Genomic DNA, 12919 nt, shown 5'->3' on the forward strand with positions numbered 1-12919 from the left:
GCCGGGCTGAAATGCTAGTACAGGTATATATATATTTTTCTGTTCAGTTACATTTTTTGTTTCAGCTACACGACCGTTTTTTTGGCTATTATGTATCCTCCTCCCCAAAATCTATAAGTATGGCTACTTAGGACCACTATCCCAAGTGCGTGTGAGTTTATTAATGCGTATGTAGGTACATGTGTGTGGAACCTATGTCCATATTTTACGACGTGTCACGCTGTATATCTGTACGTATATGCATGCGTAGATATCGGTGCGTATGTGCGAGTAGGTGTGTATCTTTGCAGATGTATGTATGGGTATATGTATGTGTGCATATGTGTATGCGTGTATGCATTTATGGGTGTGTGCATGCGTGCGTGTGGGGATGTGTATCTGTAAGTGTGTATGTATATGTGTGTATGTGCGTCGGTGCTCACGTGTGCACCCACATCAAATCATTAAAAACCTCCACTAATAAATATATAGCGTCGATGTACCTTTTTTTTTACATAGGCATCACCACATTATCAAGGCCAAGAGGCCACTCAAGGATAAGGGTTACAGAGTGTGCAGTAGAAATTGGACCATATAGTAATCATTAGTAATGAAAATTTGGTAAATTTGATAACTTATATGGAACGGCTCATCAAGAACTTATTTACGTTAGACTTGAAGACAACCATATTGTAGTCAGCCGGAAAGCAGGAAAACGGAAGACAATTCCACAGTCGTGCAGTTCTAAGAAAGAAGCTTTGTTCATGGAATCTACGTTTAGGTTTAGGCACAGATAAAGAGTGGGGGGAATTATTGATAGTGTTTACAGCTAGACGAGTGTTTCTTGTGAAAGTTTGGCGAGGGGGGGGGCATAGATTGAAGCTCAGTCGAACACTTTCCATGAAAATAACGATACATCAGAGACAAACTCGCAACATCTCTTCTGTGAGATAGAGGTTGCAAGGAAGAGAAAAGGACACGAGGAAGAGAAAAGGACTACGAGGCTACGAAGTCTATTTTGAAGTCTATCAAGGCAGGACAAGTCCTTTCTAGCAGCTCCTGCCCAGATGTGGCAACAGTATTCCATCTTTGTGTTAAAGAGCATCTCTCCTCTCTTTCTCTCTCTGGCTCTTTCATACTCTCTCTATTTTCTCTCTCTGTGTCTCTATTGGATAGTAGATCGAGAGAGAGAGGGAGAGGGTGGGAGGAGGTCAGAGAGATATTTTTGTAGTTAATCCACGTTGCAGGAAGTGACGTTTCATCTAACCGGATGTCATGTGATGCTACGTGGCAAGGTTGGTGAAACGTTGAGTCTCTCAGAAAATGCCGAGCCGAGCAGAAGTCTAAAATGGTTCTCTCCTAAGTAAGGGGGGAGATGCGCGCCCCAGACGTGGGACGTGGTAGGTACCCACAGTGGAGACCATCGATGGCGGCATCTGCAGATCATGCCTGGGAGAATAAAAGGTTGAAAACCCAACATCTGTCTTCATCTTGTGTATTCCGGCGAAAACAGCAAGAGAGCTCCACCCAGATGAAGACTCTCCCAGAGCAGCGGGACCAGGTATGAATCTTCTTTAATTCAAACACATAAATACACAACAAGCGTCCTAACCACTAGACAAACGGTTTAAGGGATCTTGGGTCCCGTTCTCTCGTCTCTTAACACTCGTAATATCTCATCGTCGTAAACTTCTTCTCTTCATTAGTAAAATGGACACGTCATCACCAGGGTACCAGTATCCCTCAAGTAAAGTGTCCAAGTCAAATCCTCTTCTTCTCCCTCCCTTATGTAACACTTGGACGTACTTGGCTCTTATATAGATAGAGAATAGCATTAGCAGTGAGATATCTATCGGATCGATAGAAAGATCACACCATTTTTCCAGCGGCCTTGGCAACAGATTTGATGTACGTGTTCCATTTAAGATCAGGAGTAATGGTCAAGCCCAGAAGCTTGTCAAAACTTGAAGCCTCCTGAAGACGAGAGCCATTCATTTCAATTGATGCCAGATGTGGATCAGAATGTTGATGATGTAAAGATAGAAGCTTGGTTTTAGATGCATTAAAAGTAACCAGCCACTCCTTACCCCATTGTACTTACGTGCTCAAGATCAGAGGAGAGAGAATTGGAGAGAACTTGGTCGTTTACTGTCTTAGATGTGCTACCATAAATGGTAGTGTCATCAGCATAAATGTCTACAAATGATGTAAGGATGTGATTTGGAAGATCATTAATGTAGATCAGGAAAAGAGTTGGGCCCAGGATGGACCCCTGAGGGACACCGGCATTAATACTGTGAGCTTCTGATTTTTGCCCATCAACTACTACTCTTATGAACCTATCAGAAAGAAATGATTTAATAATTGAGAAGACATTTCCAGCTATACCATAGCTAGAGATCTTATGAAGTAAACCTTTATGCCATACACTATCAAAGGCTTTAGATATGTCAAGAGCAATTGCCCTAGAAATGTAGCCTCTGTCGAGAGATTCTTTAATCCTATGAGATATAACTGTAAGCACATCTGCTGTAGATCTAGCAGAACGGAAACCATATTGAGTGTCACTAAGAAGGTTATTTTTGTTGAGATGGTTGATTACTTCTGTATTTAACACAGATTCCAGCAACTTACTCATGATGCACAGAAGACTTATTGGCCTGTACTGAGAGGGGAATGAGCGATCACCTGAATCCTTAAATACAGGGCATACTGATGAAATTTTCCAGGGAGATGGGAAACTATTCTCCTTAAGACAACGTTTAAACAGTTTTGTAAGTATGGGCGCTAGTTCAGGTTGAAGTTTTTTGAGTACTATAATTGGAATACCGTCAGGGCCAGTTGCTTTACTGGAATCAAGGTTTTTGATTAGCTTGACAACATCACATACAGATATACGTATATCACATAGCGTGTTTTCTGATACAGGAGGAAATATTGGGGGTTGGCGGCCTTGGTCGCAAAGGGTAGAATTAGCTGCAAAGTTCTTGACAAAGAGTTTGGCTTTGTCTGATGCTGACGAGATTACCTCAGGTCTATTGATAATAGTTGGGATAGAGCACATGCTTCTGTTCAGGATTCTGTTTGCTATTTGCCAAAACTGGTGGGAACCAAGCCGCTGCTCAGCTACTTTGGACTTAACAGATTAAGCATACAACTCTCTTGCATTCTTTATTACTTTCTTACAATGGTTGCTGGCAGTCCTGAAAGCGGCTTTAGTTTCCATTCATCTATTACGTTGGAAATAGTGGAAAAAGTGATTTCTGTGCGCAATGGCAGCAGCACATTCTGGAGAGAACCATGGCTGGCTGTTAGGTTTTTGCTGAAACTTTTTCGAGGGTATGAAACGGTCAATACCTACAATTAACCATTCCGTCAGGTCTAATACTATAGAGGACACATCCTTTTTAAACATGGAATGCAGAGGTAGATCAGATATAAATGTACGGAAGCTATCCCAGTCAGCCTTAGTGTATCGATATACTGTATGATGGAGAGGTACGTCTGGGGACTTATTACATTTCATTTTTATCTTAATTGATACAACAGAGTGGTCGGAAGATCCAAGAGGCGACAGAACAGAAACTGAACATAGTTCAGGGCAAGTTGTGAGGAAAAGGTCTAGTAGGCTCACATACTGGCCGTCATTATCGGGCACACGGGTGGGTTCCTGAACAATCTGAGTGAGGTCATAGGCAATGGAGAAATCATGACAGAACCTCCCCTCATCATCGGTCTTGTTTGAGTGGGTCAACCATTCAACGTTGTGAACATTGAAATCTCCACATACGTGAATGTTAGCTGAAGGATAAGCAGATAGGACTTGGTCAATTTTCTCAGATATGCTTTGAAAGATTGTAACTCCACTGTTGTGGGGGCGATAGAGAGTAAATATAAATGCAGTAGTGTGAGCTAAAGCAACCTGGAAGCACATATAGGGTAAGTTAGGATCTTCCCTGGAGATGTCCCTACCACATGGAAAGCTATCTTTAATATAGGCACATATTCCATGCCCATGGCGATCTTGGGGGTCAGATTTAGAAGTTAAGTTAGAGTATCCTGTAATTGCAAACTCTTCTAGGGAAATAGCCTATCTAATGCCAGTTTCACTTAAAAATAAAAGGTCTGGTTTAGTCTCCTGTAATTGGGTTTCAACCTCTGGAAGGTTAGAACGTAGACCCCTGATGTTGGAGAAGGAGACATGGTAGTAGGGGTCTACGTTGGAAGTTGGAGAACCGGGTTTAATCGTGTATTTTTTCTTGAAACTTAGTTTATGTTTACATCTATGTATACTTATGTCTACGTTCAACGAAAGTATTACGTCTATATATCCACGAAGGAATTTAGATTTACACCTATGTAGGCGAATATGTCTATACCAATAACTGTCTGTATATCTGGGTGTGTATGTGTATATATGTATGTATGAGTCCATGTGTGTGTCCGTGTGTACATGAGGGTATCGATATATGTACGTACCTATGTATATGTATGTATATGTGAGAGTATATGTGCCCGCTACCTGCTGTCCACATATGTATGTATGAGCGTGCAGCTATGTATAGGTCGATGTATGTGTTCACTAGTATAAGTATCTTGCATATATGCGCGGGAATGCATGTATGTCTGAGTCGATATACGCAGGTAGGCTCATTGCAGGGATATATGGGTGTGTGTGTGTGTGTGTGTGCGTCCATGCTTACGCACACATACTCAATTTAACACTTTAAGGTCAATTGAGGTCAACAGGAGCAATGCGGGTGTATATGGTACATGTTGAGGTGGAGATGTATGTGTACATGTACGCGTTTCTTTATGTGTATGTTTGTGGGTATGCGTGCATGTGTGTGCTCGCACGTGCGGCCAAAGGCTAACCTTATCAAAGCACTTAACAACAAATAAATAAAAAAATGTAAAAAAATAAATAAATAAATAAATAAATAAAAATAAAATAGATAAACCGAATCGTAGCCCCCCTCGCCTCCCAGCCTAAGCGAACACCCAACAGGCCAAGACATACTTACCAAGAAATCATCTCACTAAGGAGACGCCGACAACCTAAACCTTAGAACCCGAAATTTGAAGAAACCCCCTCTCCTTACCCCTAAATATCTCCCTCCCCCTCCATATATCCCTATGTCCTTAGTCACACCAGAGAGGAACTTCCCAGACCCCCCACAACCACCTAATGTTCTTGAACTTTCTCTTTCCGCTTTCTCGCACCCTCCCCTGACATTATTCATTCCTTCATTCCACCATAAACGAACTTTTCTGTAAAGTTTGAGGAGACTACATAACGGCCAAAAAAAACGGTCGTGTAGCTGAAAAAAAATGTAACTGAACAGAAAAAAAAACGGTAATAAAGAATAAAACGTATATATATATATATATATATATATATATATATATATATATATATATATATAATGCGCGCGTGTGTGTGTGTGCTTCAAAAAATTATTTTTTTTTTTTTTTGGTTCCATTAAAACTCAGCTTGATAAAGGCTAATCTGTACGAATGCAAGTCACCGTCAAAATCTATATTGATTTCATCTCATCAGAAATTAATCGATAGTAAACTTGTGATAAAAAGTATTCAGACATTCGGCAACTGAGAATGCTGACATACTTGCGAGTTGTTTTGCTTCAAATTGGATCCAGCAAACCACTCCCTCTCTGACTTTCCTTTGCTGACGGATGCCACACCAGGAGATCTAAAAATTACCCCTTCTCAGGTGCATGATATCATAAAAACCGTAGACACCTCAAAAGCATGTGGACCTTATCTATAAATAAAATACTCCACTGAGGTTGCGTTAGTCCACTCCAAACTTTACAACAAATTCCGTACTGAATCTTGATTTCATGGCTGCTGGAAAACTGCTTCTGTTTACAAGAATTCTGGCGAAAGAACTGACTCATTTAATTATCACCCCATTAACCTCCTCTCGCTTTTCGCCAAAATATTTGAGTCCATAATTAACAAAGTTCTAGTCCATCACCTTATAGCTGCTAAACTTCTGACCGACCAACAATATGGAGTTAGGCAATCCCGTTCTACAGCAAATAACCTAACTGTGATCTCTGAACGTATATACCATGCACTGGACAAAACAGGGAAGGGTAAAGCAGTAGCCGTAGATATATCTAAGACTTTTGAGAGAGTATGGCACGATGGTCTTCTCAGGAAAATCAGATTATATAGTATCACTAGACGTGACATAATTAAATCCTTCTTAAATAAAAGAAGAATCCAGGTTGTCCTCGTCGATCATACATCTAAACAATATGATATAAATGCGGGTCTATCCTTGGTTCTTTATTATTCTTAATATTAATAAATGACCTCCCTGATAAAATTGTCTCTGAGATGGGTATATTTGCTGATGACACGGCAGTCTATAACAGACACGAGGGAAAAACGAATGAGCACATATCTAAGGAAATGGCAGAAACACTAGAAGAAGGCCTCCCATCTGTAGTGGAATGGGGACAAAAAAGGATGGTCACATTCAATAATTGCTTCCTTCAATAATTACAAGAAACCTTCTCAACCACCAATAGCTATGGCTAAAGATACATTACCTGAAAGTACTTTGTTCAAACTCCTCGGCTTAATATTCACAGAGAACATAAGTTGGAACAGATACCTTGAGAGCATTGCCAGGGCCGCTGCGAGGAAGGTAGGCTCTCTCTCTCTCTCTGTCTCTCTCTTTCTCTCTACCATGCCAGGAAGTTAGTTATGCCTGAAAGTATCCTGTACCTCTATAAGGCCACCATTCGTTCATGTATGGAGTATTGTTATCACATTTGGGTTGGTGCATCTGCTACTAGTCCCTCGCTCCTAGACAGGGCACAAAAGAGAGTCACCAACCTGATAGGTCCTGAACTGTCATCTACCTCTGTCTCATCAACGAAATGTTGCATCCCTGTGCCTGTTCTACAAGTATTTTAATGGTGGATGCTCCAACGAACTACAAGCGCTTGTACCCCCCTCAGCGTAAAACCTCCCGACAAACCCAAAAATAAACAAAATCCCACCCCTAAACGGTAGAGATCCCTAGACTAAGAAAGACTTCTACTCTAATAATTTCTTCCCTAGAACTGTTTTGAACTCCCTTTCGAGTTCCTGCTTTCCCAACTGTACTGACATGCAGAAATTCAAGTGTAATGCAAACAGACATCTTGCTGCTCAACTCCCTACATAGTATCCCTGCGATAGTAGCCCTCTACATCAAAGTGGCACTGTGTCTTTTTTAGGTTGAAAATGGAATAAAAAAAGAAAAAATATAGAGAAGCGAGTCACTATAATTAAATATTGTTCTTAATCCTACAACTGCTGTAATATGAAACTGGGATGAAAACAAATTTATCGTTTCAGTCGATAACCAGGAACTGCTTCACGGTGAGCTTGGAATTGGAAGGGAGGATACGGGAGACGAGAAGGAAGATGGGATGGGACTGCTACTACCGATACAACAACATCCCTTTTGTATTGAAGGAAAAGTACACTCGGCTGTGATGGGCTGTAACGGTTTACAGGAAAGGGGAGGATAATTCATTGATTCTATCACAAGTCGAGCCTCTGTATTGGTTTGCTCATCCTGCTGGATCTATGTCGATGGATGCTTGGAGTGGCTGCTAGGGGACCACCGACTGGTCTTGGCCATGTGTTGGGATATTTGTGTGAAGGTATGGGAGTTGGTGTGTGCCACAATAAGTTTTCAGTTGGTGCTGACACTTAGTGCCGTCTACCTTGCCCTTTGTTGATCTCAGTGACTGCCGGTTTCTGCGAGGGATTTCACTAGGTTCTGCAGCAATCTTTTCTGGTTCTCAATGCCTGGTTCGTTTGCCGTGAATACGAACTAGTTGACCGGTATATAGCTGTGGGTGTTGATGGCTATTCTTTCAGTCATATTATTTCTTTGCTTTCCAGTCCTACTTTTGTTTGTTCATCCCCTAGTTGTTGTTTCAAGAACAGTAGGGTCTTCATTGGTCTTCTATTCGGTAGCTCTGCTGAGGATTTTATTTGAGCTGATAGCGGTGTAGCTCTGTAAGTCATCATTACTAGGTGTAACAAAGTATGACCGCAATACTATCTTGTCTAAATGCTTAGGGTTCAGGCATAGCCTTACAGATCTGTTGGTTTTTGTGACTCACACAAAAGAGTTTACACAGGACTACGGTTTTGTTACAAGAGTTATAATGTCCTGGTTTACAAGGATGTCTAGCTCTGCTTTAAATTTCTCTTACAAGGCCATCGGTAGCCCACGGGGTAGGTGGTTTACTGGCGGTACTCCCCTGGTAGTTTGATGCCTTTGAGCACATCAGTAAATTCCTCAAGTATGCGCTCTCTTTTTTTCATGTCTCTTTCTGGCTTTGAATGTGTTGCTGCAGTTGAACTTATATAATATTGTTTAGATATATTGGTCCCTATTGTGAAATTAAAAGTTACTACTCCCAGTTTCGTTGGGGTCTGAAGACCAAGTAACGCAGATCCATTGATTTTCACCACATGGAAGTTGGTGCTTGTAAATTTATCGATAATATCTGACTCCTATGTGACACACACCCACTTGGTCTATTGGGACGCTCCCAAGGGCGACTAATCGGATTGGAGTGTCTCAAAATTGTACATGCTTGAGTTATTTGAAACATTCCCTGAAAAAAGGTTACTCATAGCACCTGTATCTATCTTGGTATTTATTTCTATTTGAAACATTTTGTTCCCAACTCTCAATTCTGCATATGCCTCTCTTCGTCTGCTGGAGTACGGGATTTTTCTATTTTGTGTCCAAATGTTGGTGAGTGATCGGCTTCCTTTTCCACAAAAATAGCAATTGTTATAATACTCTCTCCCAGCTTTTATTACATGAGCATCTTGTAATTACCTTTGTAATCTTTTGCATGGACTTGAAGTTTTTTTTTTTTTTTTTTTTTTTTTTTTTTTACAAAGGCATCACCACATTATCAAGGCCCAGAGGCCACTCAAGGATAAGGGTTAAAGAGTGTACAGTAGAAGTTGGTCAATATAGTAATCATTAGTAATGAAAATTTGGTAAATTTAATAACTTATATGGAACGGCTCATCAAGAACTTATTTACTTTAGACTTGAACAAAACCATATTGTAGTCAGCCGGAAAGCAGGAAAACGGAAGACAATTCCACAGGCGTGCAGTTCTAAGAAAGAAGCTTTGTTCATGGAATCTACGTTTAGGTTTAGGCACAGATAAAGAGTGGGGGAAATTATTGATAGTGTTTACAGCTAGACGAGTGTTTCTTGTGAAAGTTTGGCGAGGGGGGACCATAGATTGAAGCTCAGTTGAACACTTTCCATGAAAATAACGATACATCAGAGACAAACTCGCAACATCTCTTCTGTGAGATAGAGGTTGCAAGGAGGAGAAAAGGACATCTCCTACGAGGCTACGAAGTCTATTTTGAACTCTATCAAGGCAGGACAAGTTCTTTCTAGCAGCTCCTGCCCAGATGTGGCAACAGTATTCCATCCTTGGACGTACCTGGCTCTTATATAGATAGAGAATAGCATCAGCAGTGAGATATCTACTGGATCGATAGAAAGATCCCACCATTTTTCCAGCGGCCTTGGCAACAGATTTGATGTACGTGTTCCATTTAAGATCAGGAGTAATGGTCAAGCCCAGAAGCTTGTCAAAACTTGAGGCCTCCTGAAGACGAGAGCCATTCATTTCAATTGATGACAAATGTGGATTAGAATGTTGATGATGTAAAGAGAGAAGCTTGGTTTTAGATGCATTAAAAGTAACCAGCCACTCCTTTCCCCATTGTACTACGTGCTCAAGATCAGAGGAGAGAGAATTGGAGAGAACTTGCTCGTTTACTGTCTTAGATGTGGTACCATAAATGGTAGTGTCGTCAGCATAAATGTCTACAAATGATGTAAGGATATGATTTGGAAGATCATTAATGTAGATCAGGAAAAGAGTTGGGCCCAGGATGGATCCCTGAGGGACACCGGCATTAATATTGTGAGCTTCTGATTTTTGCCCCTCAACTACTACTCTTATGAATCTATCAGAAAGAAATGATTTAATAATTGAGAAGACTTTTCCAGCTATACCATAGCTAGCGATCTTATGAAGTAAACCTTTATGCCATACCCTATCAAAGGCTTTAGATATGTCAAGAGCAATTGCCCTAGAAAGATTGCCACCGTCGAGAGATTTGCTAATCCTATGCGATATAACTGTAAGGACATCTGCTGTAGATCTAGCAGAACGGAAACCATATTGAGTGTCACTAAGAAGGTTATTTTTGTTGAGATGTTTGATTACTTCTGTATTTAATACAGATTCTAGCAACTTACTCATGACGCACAGGAGACTTATTGGCCTGTACTGAGAGGGGGATGAGCGATCACCTGAATTCTTAAATACAGGGCATACTGATGAGATTTTCCAGGGAGATGGGAAACTATTCTCCTTAAGACAACGTTTAAACAGTTTTGTAAGTATGGGCGCTAGTTCAGGTTGAAGTTTTTTGAGTACTATAATTGGAATACCATCAGGGCCAGTTGCTTTACTGGAATCAAGGTTTTTGATTAGCTTGGCAACATCACGTACAGATATACGTATATCACATAGCGTGTTTTCTGATACAAGAGGAAATATTGGGGGTTGGCGGTCTTGGTCGCAAAGGGTAGAATTAGCTGCAAAGTTCTTGACAAAGAGTTTGGCTTTGTCTGATGCTGACGAGATTACCTCAGATCCATTGATAATAGTTGGGATGGAGCACACGCTTCTGTTCAGAATTCTGTTTGCTATTTGCCAAAACTGGTGGGAACCAAGCCGCTGCTCAGCTACTTTGGACTTAACAGATTGAGCATACAACTCTCTTGCGTTCCTTATTACTTTCTTACAATGGTTGCTGGCAGTCCTGAAAACGGCTTTAGTTTCCATACATCTATTACGTTTGAAGCAGTGGAAAAAGTGATTTCTGTGCGCAATGGCAGCAGCACATTCTGGAGAGAACCAAGGCTGGCTGTTAGGTTTTTGCTGAAACTTTTTAGAGGGTATGAAATGGTCAATACCTACAATTAACCATTCAGTTAGGTCTAATACTATAGAGGACACATCCTTTTTAAACATGGAATGCAGAGGTAGATCAGATATAAATGTACGGAAGCTATCCCAGTCAGCCTTAGTGTATCGATATACTGTACGATGAAGAGGTACGTCTGGGGACTTATTACATTTCATTTTTATCTTAATTGATACAACAGAGTGGTCGGAAGATCCAAGAGGCGACAGAACAGAAACTGAACATAGTTCAGGGCAAGTTGTGAGAAAAAGGTCTAGTAGGCTCGCATACTGGCCGTCATTATCGGGCACACGGGTAGGTTCCTGAACAATCTGAGTGAGGTCATAGGCAATGGAGAAATCATGACAGAACCTCCCCTCATCATCGGTCTTGTTTGAGTGGGTCAACCATTCGACGTTGTGAACATTGAAGTCTCCACATACATGAATGTTAGCTGAAGGATAAGTAGAAAGGACTTGGTCAATTTTCTCAGATATGCTTTGAAAGATAGTAACTCCGCTGTTGTGGGGGCGATAGAGAGTAAATATAAATGCAGTAGTGTGAGCTAAAGCAACCCGGAAGCACATATAAGGTAAGTTAGGATCTTCCCTGGAGATGTCCCTCCCACATGGAAAGCTATCTTTAATATAGGCACATATTCCATGCCCATGGCGATCTTGGGGGTCAGATTTAGAAGTTAAGTTAGAGTATCCTGTAATTGCAAACTCATCAAGGGAAATAGCCTGTCCAATGCCAGTTTCACTTAAGTTTAGCCCCAAAATGAAAAGTTCGACCAGAAGTGTTTTCTCAATAGGTGGTTTATACTCGCACTGTTTCAGAATTTGTCTAACCTTCTCAAAAATGCGTCATTATGCTGTTACATACACTGTAGGAGTTGATATCTGGACATAAAATAGTTTTACCTCGGCTCTATATATCCGCGAATTTCACAATGCAGTTTTCTAAGTAAAACGTAAAGTAACATATGGCCACAGTCGAGACTGAACTCACTACACAAGTTTGTAGTGTAATTAAAATCTTGTCCGTTGCTGAATACTTGATGCTTCGTCAGGGCTATCAAGGGTATTTTTTTATCATGATGCAATCACAAGAGGGATTGCCTACCATGGCTTAAGAGAGGCCGATCTACCCTCGATAGAAGGATAGACCACGCCAGTTTTCTAACCTGGTATTTTACCTTGCGGAACATACAGCATCTCGCTTTCCCAAATGGCTACCCATCTGGTACTGCCCAAACTCGACGTTGCTTAATTTCAGTGATCTGGCAAGAACTGCTTAACTTGCCTCAAATTCAAATGTTCACTCAAGTAAGGCTATGACTTCACAATCCAGGAAAATCCAACCCATTACCTGACAGCATGTCCAGGGTATCACCAAGCTTAGGTGAAACCAATTAGTGATGTAGACATCAGCATCCACCAACCTAACACAGAACTCAATGCAGCCCCAACTTGCATGCAAGATATCAAGGCAGAAAGATTCAAAGATCCCGTACTGAAAGAGCTTACCAATACCGTCATGTGTGGATGGCCAGCCAACCGACCCATTTGCCATCCTCATGTACAAGTTTTCTGGATCTATAAGGACGAAATTGAGCTCCAGGCTCGGATACTCCTTAAAGGCAACAAAATCATTATACCATTTCACCCCAACTGGACATCAGACAACAACTTTAGGTATCCCCTCTTCTAATACTATGTTGCAATATGAAGATAGCGAGTGGTTAGGGATTAGACAAAGATGTGAAGACTGGGATGAAAACAGATTTTATTGTCACAGTCTACAAACCGGAACTGCTTCACCGTGAGCTTGAAATCAGAAGGAGGATATGGGAGAGGAAGAGGACGATGAGATGGGA

The sequence above is a fragment of the Euprymna scolopes genome, chromosome 24, assembly GCF_053919585.1.
Source record: "Euprymna scolopes isolate OS-2025 chromosome 24, ASM5391958v1, whole genome shotgun sequence".
Classification (NCBI taxonomy): Eukaryota; Metazoa; Mollusca; class Cephalopoda; order Sepiida; family Sepiolidae; genus Euprymna; species Euprymna scolopes.